The sequence below is a fragment of the Podarcis gaigeae genome (assembly GCF_964106915.1).
Source record: "Podarcis gaigeae genome assembly, chromosome: 7".
Lineage (NCBI taxonomy): Eukaryota > Metazoa > Chordata > Lepidosauria > Squamata > Lacertidae > Podarcis > Podarcis gaigeae.
The window spans coordinates 63,952,795-63,970,791 of NC_139683.1; the positions used below are offsets into that span (position 1 = coordinate 63,952,795).

General features: G+C 43.7%; 1 protein-coding gene and 1 long non-coding RNA gene across 16 annotated transcripts in view; one reads left to right on the plus strand and one right to left on the minus strand.

Annotated features, from left to right (window-relative positions):
* RREB1 (ras responsive element binding protein 1) overlaps nt 1-17,997 on the plus strand; it is a 125,636-nt gene that overhangs the window by 20,798 nt on the left and 86,841 nt on the right. The window lies entirely within an intron of this gene.
* On the minus strand, nt 10,426-17,581 carry LOC310848458. The gene is made up of 3 exons (XR_014566417.1): nt 17,309-17,581; nt 16,460-16,602; nt 10,426-11,484 (listed from the first exon to the last, which is right to left on the minus strand). It is a non-coding gene; the product is annotated as an uncharacterized lncRNA (long non-coding RNA).

The window sequence follows — 17,997 nt, forward strand, 5'->3', positions numbered from 1 at the left end:
TGCTATAAACAAGAGGCATAAGAGTTCTCTTGGCATTCACAGGCGATGAGTCATATGACCCAGCACTATCGAGGGGAAGTAGACCTCTGGACAAGTAAACCCTATTAAAAAATGTGTGAATAAGTCTGGCTTAGTATTATTGGCAGAGGATTTGTATTGAGCCCCTTTGAGGTGGAAACTTATGGGACGGAGATCCTTGTTCTGTTCTGAAGTTTAAAAGTCAGTTTGAAAATGAGCGCAAAAAGATGCAAACTTTTTCTGTATATCACTTCGTGCTCATCGGGATGTAAATTGGTCTTATGTGTGATGAGACTTGGTCAACCTACTTCTGTTGTATGGTTCCTGTTACTGAGATAGCCTTCTTCCTTTGCCAGTCAAGTTCATAGATCTTCAGTGTTCTCTTAACTGGAGATGGAGTTTGTTGGCAGAGGTCAGAATGTCCCTGAGCTCCTCACATCCTGGTACCAGGATCTGCCACTGAATATTGCAAAGGAGATGGGAGGCATCATCTCATTGCTATGTAGTTCCCAGTTGCCTCCAGGTAGTACTCCTCTGAGCATCTGTCTTCAACGAACAGATGTTGGATGAGTCATGTCAAAGTAAGCTCTTATGAATCATTCTTCTCCCTGTCCATCACGGCTTTTCAGTAGACCTTTTATGGGAGATGAGTGGGTAGTGATCCTTGCATCTAACCAGGCCTATGTGCGGGTACCAGTATGCTGAGAGCCTGAGGGCCCTGCTTCTGCCTCTCTCCACCTGGCCCAGGGTGGGGCCTGACAGGCTTCAAAAGGACTGCTGCTGCCCATCAGGAGAGTACTGCTTCTTCTTTTAAATTGCCTTTAAATTGTTCTTTAACTGGGTTGATTGACATCCTATGCCCTTTTGAAGTGTGTTGGGGTGTTTGTTGGGTTGTTTTTGTTTTGATTATGTATTTTGTGGTTTTGTGTTCTGATTTTGTGCTGTGAGACCTGCAGGTATAGAGGCGGTACAGTGGTGCCTTGGTCTATGAACTTAATCCATTCCAGAAGTCCATTCTTAAACCAAAACTGTTCTTAAACCAAGACAGCTTTCCCTAATGAGGCCGCTGCCCTTCCACTGTTCAGATTCTGTTCTTAGACCGAGGTAAAGTTCTCAAACTGGGACACTATTTCTGGTTTTGCGGAGTTCATAAACCCAATCGTTCTTAAACAGGACTGTTCTTAAATCGAGGTACCACTGTATATAAATTCAATAAATAATAATAATTAATAACATAAGTAGTCGGTTTAGGATCACTTTCCATATAATGTGAAAATGGAATTATTATTATTTAATTCTAGCATGGAGATGAACCTTAGCTTGGAAAAAAAACTTTTAAGAACACTAGGAATCTAATACGTATTGCAGCTCATTGTTGTGAGATGCTGGGCCTCAAGTCAAGGTGGAAATGTTTGCATTGGCTTCCTATGGAAGCTGCCTTTCTCCCTGGTCCACAGTGTCAGTTGCCTGTGTGCTTTCAGTGCTTAGCGAAAGTCCTGGTGCCCTTGCATAGGAAATCATTGGTGTTTATTGCTTCTTCATATGTTTCAGGGTTGACTCCCTGCATTGGAAAGAGGTCGTGGAGCTGAACGCTGGAACATAACTGTTAAGATGAGAGGCAGAATGGACTTCCCATATCTGCTCATATGGCTACCATGTGGATAGCACTGTGACCTCGGTGTCAGGAAGGAGAGTTGTTTTTGTCTCTCTGTCATGGGAAATGGCTATCACTTGTTTGGTGTCATGTATTGAAATCATAGAATTGTATGGGATCATGAGGGTCACCTAGTCCTAACCCACTGCAATGCAGGAATATCTTTTGCCCAATGTGGGGCCTTGAACCCACGAACCTGAGATTAGTCTCACGCCCTACTACCGATGGAGCTGTATGTGGAGATGCAGCATTGTACAATAGACAGGGAATTGGAGTTATGAGTTGTCATCCATACGGATGACTTGGGGAAGTTTGGCATTTCAACATCATGTTCCATGTCTGTAGAATGGAGATAATTTGTTGTTGTTGTTTAGTCGTTTAAAGCACTGTGGGTTGTTGTTTTCTTAAAGTTGTATATGAATTACCAATAATTAATAATAAAAGTTTAAACATTAATCTATTAGATGAATTTCTAGTGTTTACAACTGCATTGGACAAAACCGGAAAATAAAATGGGGAAATCATTTTTTGTTAGTAGCAGCAAAACATTACTTGTTAAAACGCCCTGTAAGCCAGCTCTGAGCATTTTGAGTGCAACTTTGGCTTGTGGGGGTACAGCAAACCTAATGAACCTTGTTTATAAGATTGTTGTGATTAATACAGCTGTAATTAGACACTGGGGGCAAAGTTTGGGTTTTCCAGCAGTCATTTATATTTAATTATTGGAGTCAATCCATTTTGTTTAATGGGTTCTGATTAATATATTTCTGTGAGTAAGTGGTAAGATTGTTTTGGTGATTGCCGTTGCATGGATTTTATAATAATTTGATCTACTGAGAGATACAATTTTTTAAACCAATGAATCTTTATAATAGCACATTGATGGGTGTAACAAGTGTTCCTAGTCCTAATGAATTTGTGAGAATTCACCACAAATCAATTGCATTGCATCTAGATAATCCATGCCGGCTTCAGGGGTGTGTGTGTGTGTGTGTGTGTGTGTGTGTGTGTGTGTGTGTTTAGCGGCCCTGTTAAACAGACTATTATAGGTTTTCTATAGAGTGGAGAAGGTTCGGAGCTGTTTAAAATTAATCTTAGGTGCGCAATACTCTGGCTCACGCTAGATAACTGAACGTTCTTTTATTGCTCTCTTAATTTAAAATGAGTTGGTTGTTAAAAAAACAACAACCCAACAAAACCTGTTTTATACATGGTATGAGGAGGGATAGCTCAGTTGGCAAAGCGTGAGACTTTTAATCTCTAGGTTGTGGTTTCGAGTCCCACGTTGGGTGAAATATTCCTGCAATTCCAAGGGGTTGGACTAGATGATCCCCGTGGTCCCTTCCAACTCTACAAATTTGTGAATCTGTATATGGATACATAAGATAGAGCCAAATTTGTGAACTGGAGCAGCTTGAGCTTGGTGACAAAGAAAGCCCCCCCTGTTTAAACGTCTCATCTTAGATGACTTTGAGCAGTCCTTTCTTTCATCCTTGATCGTCTATCAGCAATCCAGGCCTGCTATTGGCCTACTTTGCAGAGTTGTCGTGTTGGTTACCAAGAGTCCTGTAGAGCTGTTGCTGTATAAAAAAGTGACAGCCTTAAAAATAAATAAATTCTGGAGCAGTTTCCATGTCAGTAAGTGCTTTCCATTTGTATCATGTGCTCTAACTATGTCATACTCTGGTCAGCTGCTTATGTTGGAAGAAGATTGAGCATTGGATCAAAGTGAACTTTGTAAAAATCAGTGGAATATGTTATAGTAGTGGCTTTTAATAGTGATGCATTTGCTACCTATTTATTAGATTTACACACCTCCCCCCATTCATCATAAGATCCCAGGACAGTTCACATAATAAAATACAGGAATAAAAACAAGTAAATAAAAAAAACAAAACAGCAAAACAATAACCCCCCGTTTCTCACAGACACATTTAAAAGGCTGTAGGGTTTTAATCAGTCAAAGGCCTGGTTGAAGAGGAACAGTGGTCAGCCGCATCTCATTTTAGCCTTGCCGACTGTCCTGTGGGAGAGTGCTTGGCCTGCTTGTGTCTTTTTTCCACTGCAGCAATCTGTTCAAAAATTGGTACCCAAATGGAGAGGGGTGTGGTCATCTGCTCTGTGACACGCGCAGCTGCAGGAGCTGGTTGAAAAGTTGGATAACTCGACTTACACCGGCTGGAATGAGTTGGCAGCAATATACATAAAGTAAATGAGGTGCACTATACTGTTAGACCTTTGCTTTTAGTCAACAGTGTGCCACCCCACTTTAAAAATAAATGGTTGGCTGGCAAAAGCAGCTACTGCAAGTTCTGCTTCACTTTGTGGAACATAAAATGACTGTGGAAGGGGAAGAGGAACTGGAGCATGACTGTGTGATAGGAGTATAGTGTACTTCAGTTTGTTTTCCAGCCTTGGGATGGTAGGTTTGCCTACTTTCCCCCCTTGTAAAGGCTCCTGTGTCTTTAACCACACAATCAAAATTGGAAATTATCTTGGCACTGATCTGCAACAAGGATGGAAGAAGTGTTGGTTACCTTCTGGGTTTCTGCATGTTTAAATAATACAAGCTGGGCTTCAGTTCCAAGCACGCTTCCATCCTGATATTGTGGATCTTGACCCTTGTGTCCTCTTACAGAATTGCAGTCTGATTTGTAAGCTCATTAAATTGGAATTGGTGTGTTCGGAACTGGTGCTTTGGGGTTTTTTGGAGTGAGTGTTTCACTTTTGCCTCCAATGTGTAATTTCAAAACTGATCTAGAGAGGTAAGGTGTGTTGCAGGTGTGAAGAACACAATCCATGGAATCGAATGCTACCTTGTGGGCTCTTTTGCGTAGTAAGAGTTGGACAATGCTGGTTTGCCAAAGATGCCTTCAAATTTTATTTTTTATTTTTGTGGAAAGCCATTGAAGAGAAGAGGTGTAACACCTACGGTTGCCGGCTGAACAGAAAACAATAGCCTGGCCTGTTTCTATGCTTGACAGCAACCTGACCTATTAAAAAAAATATCACTTGGTTTCCCAGAACAGAGAGGAACGTTGGCAGATCAAGGCATTTAACCAAGGTCTGGTTAAAAGGAGAAAAATAATAAAGTTGGCAAAGTTGGCAACCGTAACATCACCTCTGCAGTCTTTTTAAAGCATGGCTTCACACTAGATATTTTTGTGAGGTAAATATTAAAAATGACAAGATAACCTCTTTGTGAAGGAAGAGAAGATAAGTGCCTCTGATAATTCAGATTTGAGGAAGACTATGCCACATTGCTTTCCAATTCCCTGCCAAAATTGTGCATCGGGTAGACGCAAGCCTTTGCAGCCAGAAGCTTGTACAACTGTTTTTGGGTTGCTTAATAGAGGAGTGGAGGTGGCTGGGATGTGTTGGGAAGGCAAAGGGTTTTATAACACACACACACACACACACACACACACACACACAAGCTGCAGATGTTTATTGTTTTGTGTGCATCAGTATCTTAACTGTGGCTGGGCAGAAGCTGGGAAGGGTCACCAAGGCTTCATTTAAAATGTTATTTATTAGCAAAGGGCAGCAGGGACTAAGACAGTCACCCAGGAGGGGTTGGGTGGGCGAGGCTGCTCATCTCTCTCTCTGCCCCCAGCCCCCTGCAACTGAAAGAGTTTTGTCCTGAAAACTTGTGATGGGGAGGGAGAAAGATAGAGATAAGAGACGGATTTGTTCTGCTACAACTGTTCTGCTTGCCTGTGTTTGTAGTGAAGGAGAGGCGTTTTTTCTGTGGGTGCGGTTTTTGAAAGCTACCGATAACTTTCACTCTTCGTTTTGTTTGTGCCTGCACCTCTGCCTGCTGCTCCATTCTGTTTCCCTCAGCAAGATGGTCACGCTTAACCCCTTTCTTCCTTGGCAGTTGCTGAAGAAGCTCACAATCTCCTCTTCCTTCATCTTTGTGGGGGAGTTTGCTTACTCTTTGAGTTTCCGTAGGGATAAATAGTGCTGGGAGTGGAGGGTGGAAAAGGGATGAGGCCCGAAGTTGCCCCCCTTTTCTTTCTAAGTTCCTTAGAAGGTGCAGCATGTCAACATAGGAACAGCATCCTCGAGACTTTTCTGCTTCCAGTCATGCGCTCTCTTTGTGCGCCGCTGTTATTAAGTGAGCAACGGGTCATTGTGAACCATGTTTTATACATTTTTAACTCCTTCTTTGCCTCTCAGGCTCTGCTAAGAGGGGAAGAGGAAGAACGGGATTTAGCTTTCTAGAGTTGCAATAATAAAGGCAGCTAAGCAGTAGTATCTTCTGTTTTAATGCAATTAATATAAACAGGCGTTTCCTATATGTAATTGTTCTCAGGAATGTAGCCAGGATTTCAGAGCAGAGCTGTAGCTGGCGAAGCACAGCGATGGTCCACTCGGAATGCTGTTTTTTCCTTAATCGTCTTAGGGTTTTGTTTCTTTGTTTTTGATCGGCTGCTGGGGTTGCCAAAGGGGAAACCAAGCGAGCATCACACAGCTTAACATCGTTTTCCAGGGCTCCTGTGTTTCTGTGTCAGATATTTTTGCATACTGGACAGTGGGTTAAATTGGTTGCTTGAACAGAATTCTGGGTGTGGAGTTCACTGCTTGCACCACAGCTTAAAACATTCATTGATCCGCACATCTTGAGCTTTGACAAGTTCGGTTGACCTTGTGCAAAGAGGATCCCAGCATTTTTGGACATTTTTATATTCCTGCTGGTATGAGAAAGGACTACTAGATACTAACTGCTGGGTGCAGAGGTGCAATGTGTAGTTGTTGACATAGTCATTGTGGCTAGAGTATCCATTGATACTTAAGAAGCCATGTTCAACCTCCACTCTTTGAGGCAGTGCTTTGAGTACCGCTGCACTGTTGGAAACTGAGATTTAAAATCTAGGAGCCAGATGGCACCTTAGGTTATGGTCACCACAACACTATGCTTAGCCCCCCCTTTTAATAAAAAACCCCCAAGATTACAAGGCAAGAAGAAGAAGAAGAATTTGGATTTGATATCCCGCTTTATCACTATCCGAAGGAGTCTCAAAGCGGCCAAAGTTCTCCTTTCCCTTCCTCCCCCACAACAAACACTCTGTGAGGTGAGTGGGGCTGAGAGACTTCAGAGAAGTATGACTGGCCCAAGGTCACCCAGCAGCTGCATGTGGAGGAGTGGAGACGCGAACCCCGTTCACCAGATTACGAATCTACCACTCCTAACCACTACACCACACTGGCCCTCAGTCTATGGGGCACTGCAACACCAAAAGACCCATGCCAGCCAGCCAGGCACCAAACCTGGTGACCAAACATCTCAACTTCCTCGCAAAAGGCTGTTTTTTGCCTGTTGCAAAATGTGCCAGGCGCTCGGCTGATTTTGAACGCTGAGTTGTTGTTGGGAATCACATTTGGGGAAAATGCTGTTGCGCTAGGGTTTTGCTTGAGTTCTTCCCATGAGCATCTGCTGAACAGGATTCTTGTACTAGAAGGGTGCTTGGCCTGATGCAGCCAGACTCTGCTACTTCTCATTCCTTCTATGCAAAGGGGTGTCGCTGGGTGTCAAGCTCATAGTTCTCTCCCCTCTCCTCATAGGAAATCTCTACATTTGCATCCTTATAAGCATAACAGCTTCACTTTTTATGATAGGCTAAAGTGCTACTGTTTTTAACAGCTTGCTAGTTGTTTACTGTGCAGAATCATACAGCCAGTCTCTCTTAAAAAAACCAACAACTTTTTGAAACTAGCAGTGTGACCTGAGTGCCCTGCTTATGTTTGTGTATTCAGGTTGAGGTGGTGACTTTTTATAAATCACCATTTTTGTCTGCTGAATGTAGCATTCTTTTGAGGCTGAGACCTCGGACCTGGGTCCGTGATGAGATGCCTGCATGTGCTTGCATAATTCTGCACCCAGTTTTCAGGGGGAAATAATAAACACCTTTCAGTCACAGAAATGGCAGCCCTAAACATTGTCATCTGATTGGAAGCATTTGTAAAATTAGTGGAATAAAACATAATGTAGCGTATGGATGCAAACGTTCGCTCCTTTTTCAAAGTTTGCTTTGGAGGGATGAGCTAACTGCTTTCTCCACGAGGCAATTAAAATAATTGTCAGGCTTAACTGTGCAGCGAAGTTTGCCACCTAGTTGGGAGACTGGGCTGACCTCACAAGATTGTCTGGCTGTGGTTTCCAGCCAAAGATTCACTCTTTGAGAGAGTCTCACTTCTAGTGCTGAACTATTTTTTGACTCTCTGAATGAATGCAATATGTTAACACTCCTGTAAGCCCCAGGATTGCTTGGCTGCCCCATGCCTTGCCTGCTTCATACTGGCTGAAAAGGTACCATTGTTTGTTCTGCAAACACTGGGCAATGTTTGTTTCCAAGGTGACTGCCTTTCTGTTGCTGCTGTGTAGGAAAGAGCCGGGGAAAGTTGGTTTAAACACCTGGGAGAGCATCTTGCTTTGCAAAAAAAGAAAAGGGGGGGGGGAGAGAGAAAAGAGCTGCTCTTTGCAGAGTTCAGATTGAGTTTTAATCCTTATGCACGAATATGTTAACATAATTAAAAGCCTTTCCATTGCCCTTCTTGATGTGTAAGGAGGAAGAAGAAGAATGGAAAATTTATCAGATCAAATCATGGTGATGGCTTACAATGCACTCCCCCCCAAATCTGGGTCAGAACAATGACTGTGTGGAAGAAACCATTGAACCAGCAGCACAAAGCGATAGCTAATCCTTACAAAATGATAGCAAGCACAGCGGTAGCCTGGAAAATTTGGGAGAGCTCTGTTGATGTCCTGAGGAAGGTTGGCTGCTGAAGGCTGGCAGGACCAAAGTAATAGATTTATTCTGGCACCCCCAAACCTTGGCTTTTGGCTTCTCGCTTTGCGAAACCGCATCATGCCGCCTCCGTCACAGAAACCTTGTGTTGTAATGTGCAGCGGCATAACTGCAGGCACTGAGTTTAATGGGATATTAGGTCATGCCTGTGCACCTGAGTAGGAGTCTGAGGACAGGGATGGGTAACCTGTAGCCGTCCCAGATGTTGCTGGGCTGCAACTCTGGCCATTGGCCATGCTTCTGAGGCTTATGGCAGTTGCAGTCCCAATAACATCTGGAGGGTCACAGCTTTTGCACCTTTGCCTTAGAATAAATGCCAATATGTTTCTTCTGACAGCTTTTATTTGCTAACCTTGTACACATGTGATGTGATCTTTGGTTTCTCGGCTCCCTGCTGCTGCTCCTTCTGTTTCTGTAGGAAGCAAACTTAATGGATCCTTTCCCCAGACCCCGAGAGGCTGGTTTGGTACACATCTTTGTGTTTGGGTCAGCTGCTGTGCAGGCAGTGTAGAAATTCTTTCTTTTTTATTTCTTGTTCTGATCTCTTGCTGCCTGCCCTTCTCTCCTCAGCCTCTCCCCCACTCCAAAACTACATACAATTTATTTGAAAACGGTTTGCTAAAAAGTCAAAATGTGTGCAGCTTTTTTTTAATAAAAAAGGTCAGAGATGCTGTTAGCAGAACGTTGCCTTTTTCCCTCCCTATCAGGTTTAGTACAGTTCATGCGCAGGTTTCAGTAAACATTAACCACTTTTATCAGGGCTCGCAGTGTGTGGAATAGTTAGCAAAGAGAATGTGCTGAAAGACACCGACAAAATGAACAAGTCCAAGGTCAAAAGGATGGAAGACATTTATTATTATTATTGCTACTACTACTATTTTTTGGTTTTAAGTAAGGGGATGTAGGGGCTGGAAAGCAAATCTATGCTCTTCCCTTCCATGCTTAAGGTGTAACTTGCAGTTAAAAAAACGGCAGAGAGAGGCCATGAAGCTTGAGCAACAGTCCAAGAAAGTTAAACCGTCCAGTCTCACACAAGTGTTTTTGTCAGGGGTGATGTTTGCAAATTCTTGTGCATCAAAAAGGTGCTTCTAAATTGTGTCCTTTGAGGGCATATGCTGCATCAGCTTACTGCCGGAACTTATTGCCTGACTGAAAAAAAATAATAATGCCAATTTCTGGCCCTATCCTGTCTGCAGAAAGTCTTTTTCTTAGCATCTCCCACTTTGGATAGCAACAATGTTGGAGGAAAATGGTCTGGAACTGGACCTGATCTTTTCCGTTTTCAAAACGTGTATCGTTTTCAAATCTTGACATACAAATGAATGCCCTCCCCGATAAGCGTGCAGTAAATTCTAGCCATTACTGTCTATTCTGTTCCATAACTAGGAAATTATATTGGTGAATTAATCTCCAGTCTACTTGCATGGCCTTCTCTAGACCAACAAAGCTTTGCTTCACTTTAAATGAGTAACTTAACCCAAGAGGTCTTGCCTATAAAGTGCCATGAGGATTGAACTTTTTTGATCTCAAAAGTAAAGCACAAATTTAGGGTAAACAGATTTGCAGGTCACTTTGTTCTGTCTGAGCACGCTCTGTAGCCTTGCTGCCATTGCGTCATGTTATTGCTCATGAATGAAACCGATCGGCACTGGCAGTGTGCAACCCTGGTTAGACCAAAGTTTGAGAGATGGTGTGTTACGTAGTCTAATTTGAAATGTTCTGGGGCTGGCTGTGGCTTTGCTTGGATGACACGAGTTCTCAACTGCGTAACGTGATAGGCATAGCTGTCCTTGTGCAAACTGAGCAGTTGTGAGATGTTAGTTTTGGATGTGAAAATAGTAAGAGGCTTTCAAGGTAGTAAATGGGACATGGAGAGAGAGAGAGCTGTACCTGGTCTCTCCCGCTCGTGCTTTATAGAGGCCTTCAAATCTCTGGCCCTAGCCCTAGATTAAAATTCCCAGCTCTGCCATTAATCCTTCAATTGCTGTTCATAAGTTAAGAGAGTTATAGGATAGGAGGGAAGTGCAGCCTTGATGGGAAGAATTCAGGGATGCACTTGACAAACTGTTTACTTTGCACTTTGGGGATGTGGGAATCTCTGCTCAGGCAGCGGGATTGTGCCTTTAGCTGCTTTTTGCAAAACTTCTAAAGGAAAGGGGAGAAATGTTTCTTCTCATACATGAAAGCACAAAGTTAACTGTGAAATAGAACTACTGAACTTGTTCGGTTATACTGTGGCACGTATGCACACGCGAGGGTGCATGTAGTTGGTGATTAAAAATAGACTCTGTGTAGGGAAATTAGAGGAGTCTCCACATTGGAAATACTAGCTGCCTCATTCGATAAGCATTTTGCATGCCCGTGAGTCTTTAGTAAAGCCAGTCTTCTGTCATCTGGGCATATATTATACGCTGTCAGGTCTATTTCTTTCTTCTGTTTTTTAGCAATCTCATGCCACCCATAGCTCCTAAAGGTTCAGGAGAGGCAAATGTAAGGTTGTGTGTGTGCTACACAATGTTGGAAGAACAATGCTAATGGCAGGGTGTTTCAAGTTGTTTGTATGCAGAGTTTATTTTTTTTTGCAGTGGCTGAAAACCATGTTATAGCAAGAAGTTTTAAAAGTTGGTTTTTTTTGGTCTGCTTTTAGGTCTCTTATCTGTATGTGTGCATGCATTCAAATCACACCCCACCCCCTTAAAAGGAGAGAAAAGAACAGGGTGTGGAAGGAGAAAATGCAGGTGTTAGGATGGATTTAAGATGTCTAAAGTTTCTGGTACACTGAAAAGCTCTCTTTCTCCAGTGATGGATGACACCTTTTGCAGTAACAGTGCACTGCTGTCAGTCATTGGGTGCGGGGAGCGGAGCTGAACAGCTGGGTGGAGATTGTTGATTGGTCCAGAGATGCCACATGGGGTTAGGGAGGAGGTGAGCCTCTGCAGCAGCTCCGGTTGGCTAATTTCCCTTGCTTGTACTTTGGCCTGCATCTTCATGCCTGTAGCTCTGGAAAGGGACCGAGAGAGAGGGAGGGGAGTGGAAAGAGATTACGTTGAGAAGGCGGTATTGCAATTGCAGCCTTCACATGGCTTACAAACACAGCTACCCTGCTGTTTCAAATACTTAAAACATTATCGACGTTTCAACAGATGAACTCGAAACCAGGAGAGAACAGGGAAGAGTTTAAAAGTTTTCTTTTGAGAGCATCAGAATCCCCAAGACGCTGGCCATGCTCATGATAATTTAATTCAAACAGTATTTTTCTCAGCAAAAAAACCCTGCAGTTGCTGTGTTGCGGTGTCCATGATCTGGTGTGTTTTTGAGCTCTTTCCTGATTCTGGCAGGGTTAGTTCACTTCGACATAACAGCAAATGCTATGAAAATGAACAAGCCAATCTAGCACAAAGCTAGGTTTAGAAGGGGAAATTATAATACGAGAACCCAGATTTTCCGGCTCTGTTGGCCCCCTAGGTAAGTCGCTTGTGGTGTGTGCATCCCTGAGGTTCCTTAATAGCTAGTGGGTGGAGCCCATGGTGGCAAGCAGAGCTCTGGCCCCACGCAGTCTGCATTTATTTCCTGGCACCACCCTGTTAAGGACACCGGCATTGCCCTTTGACATGCATACGTCGTTGGTGGAAGTGGCATCATAAACTGTGTGGCGCCAGCTAGCACATGTACCCTGGTCAGGCCCAAAGCCCTGCTCAGTGCAGCTAGAACCAGGTTGCGCCCTTAATGGCCTACCCACATGTACTTGGCTGGCGCCACTGCTAAGACTGTCAGCCCCAAGTGTGGTGTATGTATATACTCTCTTTGTGTAGGGGTGCCAGTGCTGTTAACAAGGCATTAACCAATGCCAAGGGGATGGATTTCTGCTTGCCGTAGCTGCCACCCAGCAGAGTTGCATTAGCTGATCTGGTACCAGCCCATGGCATTTCCCCCCATCGTGCTGGATGCTGGCACCATGCCAGCATGAAGCAGCAGGATTAAGATTACCTTAAAAAATTGGGGAAATAAGTCTTCTCCAAGCCTACAGAGGATAATAAAATAGGAACCAGGCAAGCCTCTGCTCAAATCTCACCTGCTCTATAAGCTCACACGGAAACTTCAGGCAAGTTGATATGTCTCAACCTCTGCCCCCAACCTGCAGGAGGGGGAGAATGCTGGTCTACCTTATAGGACTGGTGTCAAGAATATTATGCGAAATATGCCGAGCCCTTAGAAAAACAACAACAGAATTTTATGTTTTGATTGCATGTGGTTGTCTTCTAAATGTAGTTTAGAAAAGGAGCACCGCAGCTTTTCAAACAGGTGGGGAGTAGCATCTTCCAAACCCTGACCAATCTCATCTTTAACTTTTTACTACTAACACTGCTACTTCTTTCTCTCTCTTAATAAAGACATTCCAAAGATTTCCTTGTGCTTTTCTTATCACTAAAAGGCAATGTCCTTCCTGTCCTCTGCTTGAGTGCACCTGTTACTCCTTAAAACTAGTCCGTGGGACCAAAATGTTCTCAAAGAGTACCTGTATAGAACTTAATAATTTGGGGGTTTGTTATCTTGTTAGAAAAAAAACTGTGCATTTCCTATATGTTGCCAGGAAGAGGAGGTTCATCTTGCTGTGGAATTGACAGCCTGGCATTGTTCATGAGAAAAATAGAACACCTCTGAATATTCTTTTCCACATTGAAAAGGGGGACCCTGGTTTTGGAGTTGAGAGTACAAACCAGTTAAATTTGGGATGTCTGCACATGATGCAAGATACCTGTTGGTCTCTTCAGGGAGGTTTGTGAAGGCTAGAGACACAACTTGGTTGGAAAATAAACTATTTTACCTACTGTTTCAACTCCCAATGTAACCCAGGAGAAGATTTGTGGAGAAGCATTTGCAAAATAACAGGGACACCCCTTCCCCACTCCAAGGACAGCCTTGAAATACCCTCTTGGTCAATTATGAAGGTCACATGTGGACCGTTCTCCTAAAATGGGACAGAACCTTGCAGATCTAAATGGTTTGTAATCCTTGTTTCTCTGTTCCCGTTTCTCCTCCTGCAACCCCTCGACCTCCAGCTTGCTTGGTGGCTTCACATAGTGATCAAACATTGACATAACTGAGGTATTCTGAGCTCAGCTGGTTTTGTCTCAAGCAAGAGTAACCATTAAGGTGTGGGATCTGCAAACTGCTGTTCTGCCATCTAGGCAGAAGGCATGGTCTACCTGTTAGATGTATGGACTGGGGTTCTTTATCACCCTGGTACCACTAAAGGGATACTGTTTGGTGTAAAAGGCCTCTGGCTGAATAGCTCAGAACTCATTGAAACATTTATATGGGGTTGGACTACAATGGCAGTTAGAACCAGATGTTTCCTTTTTCTGGTGCAAGTGTGGAAATGGTGTAGCTGCTATTAGGAAAGCAAACTAGGTGCTCCTGTTTAGTTGATGAAAATGCAAAATCTGTATGTTGGAGTGTCAAAATGCCTTATTTCCCTGTTTTACTTAGAAAGCGCATAATGTGTAGTCTGTCTCTCCGCCCCCCCCCTTCACTCAGCCTCCTCTTTGCCATTCCTCCTCCCCAACCCCAGCTTTCCATATATTTTCTATTATACTGTTCATTTTGCCTTGGGGCAACCTTTTCAGTAATGAGTGACAATGCTCAACAGTAGCTCTCATTCATTTTCAGCGCCGCATGTGTGTTTATTTTTAATTGATATTCTGCATATAACATTTTCTGCAGCTGAGGCATCTCCCTCCCTCCCCCCGAAACACTTTTTTTTTTAAACACTCCCTCTGAAAAGCGGCAGCAGTGGATTGTTTCATTTGCAGAACTTAAAGCCCCAGAACAGAGGCTCTTCCAGTTTTTTATGAATGCCCTGTTTGTTGCTGGAAGCACAACTGTTCGATATAACTGGCTGCATCCCACTCCGCTTGGGTCCAGTTTGGTCTGCAGAAGGTCTTTTGCACAAACCAGATTTCTTGGGTGTGTTTGAAGCAACATCATTTTGTCTTCTGTCAGTTGAATTCTTTTTTATCCCTTTCCATCTGTAAAAAGAGTAATGCACCTTTTCCTCCCCAGATGCAGACATAATCAATCAGTCAATCATCAATAAATGCAGCAGTGCAGATGAGAACTGCAAAGTTGTTATTTAGCGGACATGCTCAGGTGGTGATGGCTGTAATGTTTCTTGTTTTCTGTATATTTTGGGGCTTGTCTTAATGATCCCTTGCAGATTTGCAGAGGTCCCTCCGAATGACACATTGATTAATAATAAGCACCTGCTATGCCCCACCTTAGAGCAGAGAAGGCGCTGCCTAGCCCAACTGGCAAGGTTGACAGCACTATATTTCAACCTCTCTGGCTTGGTTGTCACTGCAGGTATTGGAACTTTTGTAAGAGGCCCTTGAGGTTTATGATGCCAGTCCTTTGGGTGGCTTTGCAGAACAGGAAACAGAACACAAGTGGAGGTAGTACAGTTATTTGGGTGGGCTGGAATTATTATTATTATTATTATTATTATTATTATTATTATTATTATTATTTTAGTTGCAAACACCATGTCCCTTACATAATCTGGATATCCAATCAAGGAGGGGCAGTGGGGCGACTGGGAAAATTAAAAAAAATGCTGTCCCTCATTGTTCTTATTCAGCTTGTGTGCATTCTTATTGATGAGAAAAGTCTTCAAGCACAACATCAGGACACTGCTTGTTTTAAAGAGCTGGATGGAGGAAGCTTCAGTATGTTCACCATCTCATACAACAACGAGAGGAGTGGTCGCTATAGGAATTCCAACCCCTGCAACCATTGAAAGACGTAGAAGTCTTGTTCTCTTTTGCCTCTTTTTTGCAGAGCAGGGGTCCACAAATGTCCTTGTCACCTTGCCACTGGAAACGGCGTGTTATAATTTGGTATGTGCAGCATCAGGAGAAGATATACAAAATTAAAAGATTTCCAGAATGGAAGCTGTTAAACTGTTGTAGCCAAGGCCCAAACTCAGACTGATGTGAGGAAATTATCTTGAGGGAGGGTTTCATAGGGCTACATTGACCCTGTTGGTTTGGGGTATTGCATTGGCTCAGCACAACATTTAAGTAGATTCTTCTTTGAAACAAAGAAATAAATTTTATTCCAAAATATTCAGGCTTATTCAAAGTAGAGTATCAGCACTTTGAGGGTACAAGTGTTAAAACAGCTGATGTATGGCCTGTTCTCTGTTGTTATGCTAAGCCAAATGATGGTTTAGCTGGACTGGCTTGTGGGCTCTGGAAGAGGCAATAATGGTCAGTTCGTTCCTCCCTCCTAGTTTTGCTGCTGTGCTAAGCCAACAAACCATGACTCAGAAAATCACAGGGCAAACCTTGGTTACAGCTTGTGGTTAGCGCAGTGAGAGCTAAATTGTCTGATTTAGGATTGGATCATCTGGCACTGTCAGTGTGGAACGGCAGTAAAATGACTGCTGACGAGCAAAGCTGCTGTGATCTCCTTTCCAGGAGCTCACGCATTTGTTCCAAACCATGGTTTAGCTTAGGGTGACGCCTGAACTATGCCACTATGAGATTTACCATGGATCTCACTTACAAGATTTTCAGTTCTTGTTACACACACACACACACGAAGCTCTGTCTGTGTAGGGCTTGGACTGCTGAAGCAGCGTCCTGGATCCCAAGAGACCCTTGTCGTGCTTTTCATTGAAAAAACGATAAAAGGAGCGAAAGGGCCTCAAGCAGTAAATAGCTCTTGGCGAAGCCATGCACACCTGGAGAAAGGGGTAACTTTGCAGAGCTGTGGGGCTGTGTTACTCCAGATTCTGTGTTGTAATGCTGGGAATTGTAACAAAGCGGGTCTCAGAATGGGGTTTGAATGGTACTGAGGCTTGCTCTTAGAACTTTGTGCCTAGCTTTCTGTCCTGCTCAGCTTTTGCACTGAGCATCTCTGAAGTGCATTCAAATAACGTTACTAGGCTTTGAGAAGCCTCTTTATTTCCTACCTTCCTCGTTCCTCCTCCTCTGCTCTCGGTTGTTGTTGGTTTTTTTTGTTTTGTTAACTGCTCCCTTGCCATGATTGATGTCAGCTGCTTAACATCTTCCTCTTTATATCACTAGAATGCCCTCTTTTCTCTGCTGTTGTGTCCTGTGGCAAAGTTTAGCAGTTTCTTGTTATGTAGGCAAACCTCTTATTTCCCCCCTCCCCTTCCTTCCATTGACATGCATGTGCCCTTGCAATGCTAAAGGAAAAGTTTGTTTTCTTTTACTGCATGGGAGGCAAGGTGGTTTGCAGGTTCGGACTGGCTAGACTTGTTATATTTATTCGTCGCTTACTGCTAAAAAAAAAAGTCTCAAAGCGGTGTACAGTTTTAAAAAAAGGTTTACTTTGAAAAAAAGGTGTTTTATTTGAGAACCTTCGGTTTCCGCAGTAGGAGAGGTGGCTAAGAGGGATAAAGGAACTTATGGAAGCAAAATGCTCCGAACAATTCAGGGCTACAAAATATAGATGTTGTATGCCTTAATAAACATTTGTGGCAGTCTGATGGGCTTCTTTTGAAATGTCACTTTAACACAGCGCAGTCTCTTAGAAATGTGTGAAAGAGAGAGGAGGAAAAGGGGCTGTGGATCTTCTTGCCAAGAAAGGACTGAGGGAGGGAAAGAAAGAAAGAGCACAGTTAAACAGTACATACCACAAAACAGGTTAGGCAGGACTCTAAATCTAGTTATGAGTCTGCTCTGCCTGCTCTGAGGCATCTCCAGTAAACCTTCCTTCCTCCACCCCTTTAAACAACTACCCTCCCTCCAAAAAAAAAACCCCTTTCTTTTTTGGATCTGTTATGAAATAGTCTTACAAAGGTCCTCTCCTGCCTGTTCATGGGGTGGGCAGAGAGCGCCGGTGCTCTTGGCTGCTCCCAGCTGTTCCTTAAAGAAAGTCGATGGCGCACTTGTCGGTGCTCGTCAACCTTTGGAACAGGCAGCATTCTTTGCCGTATGTACTTTCGTGCCCTCTATGGGGTTGCCTTGTGAATGGGGCAGAGAGGAGGGGCAGCAGCAGCGGCAGTAGGCAGGGGTGGAGCTGAGCCAGCAACTGTGGAGAGCTCTGCAGATAGCTGCTCTTTGGTACAGCAGAGTGGAACTTCCTGCTTTCGAGAGGCTTCTCAAGAACCCTCGCTTCGCATGCCTGCAAGGAATGATGTGAAGGCACTTGGTGGCCGACGGCAGGTCGTCAGAAAACTCTGGATCTGAACTGAGACTTCTGCTCACCTCACCGTTATCCTTTTTTTTTTTTTTTTGGTAACCTGTTTATGTCAGATCGTTGGATAAACATACCATATGTAGCCTGGGGTTCTGCTTGCTCCAGCATCCCACTGTGATGTAGGTTCTTCAGGAATACAAAGCATGCTTGCATCACCACCACCACCACCACCATATATTTGTACAGAGGGACTTGGGTGGTGCTGTGGGTTAAACCACAGAGCCTAGGACTTGCCGCTCAGAAGGTCGGTGGTTTGAATCCCCGCGATGGGGTGGCATGCTTGGT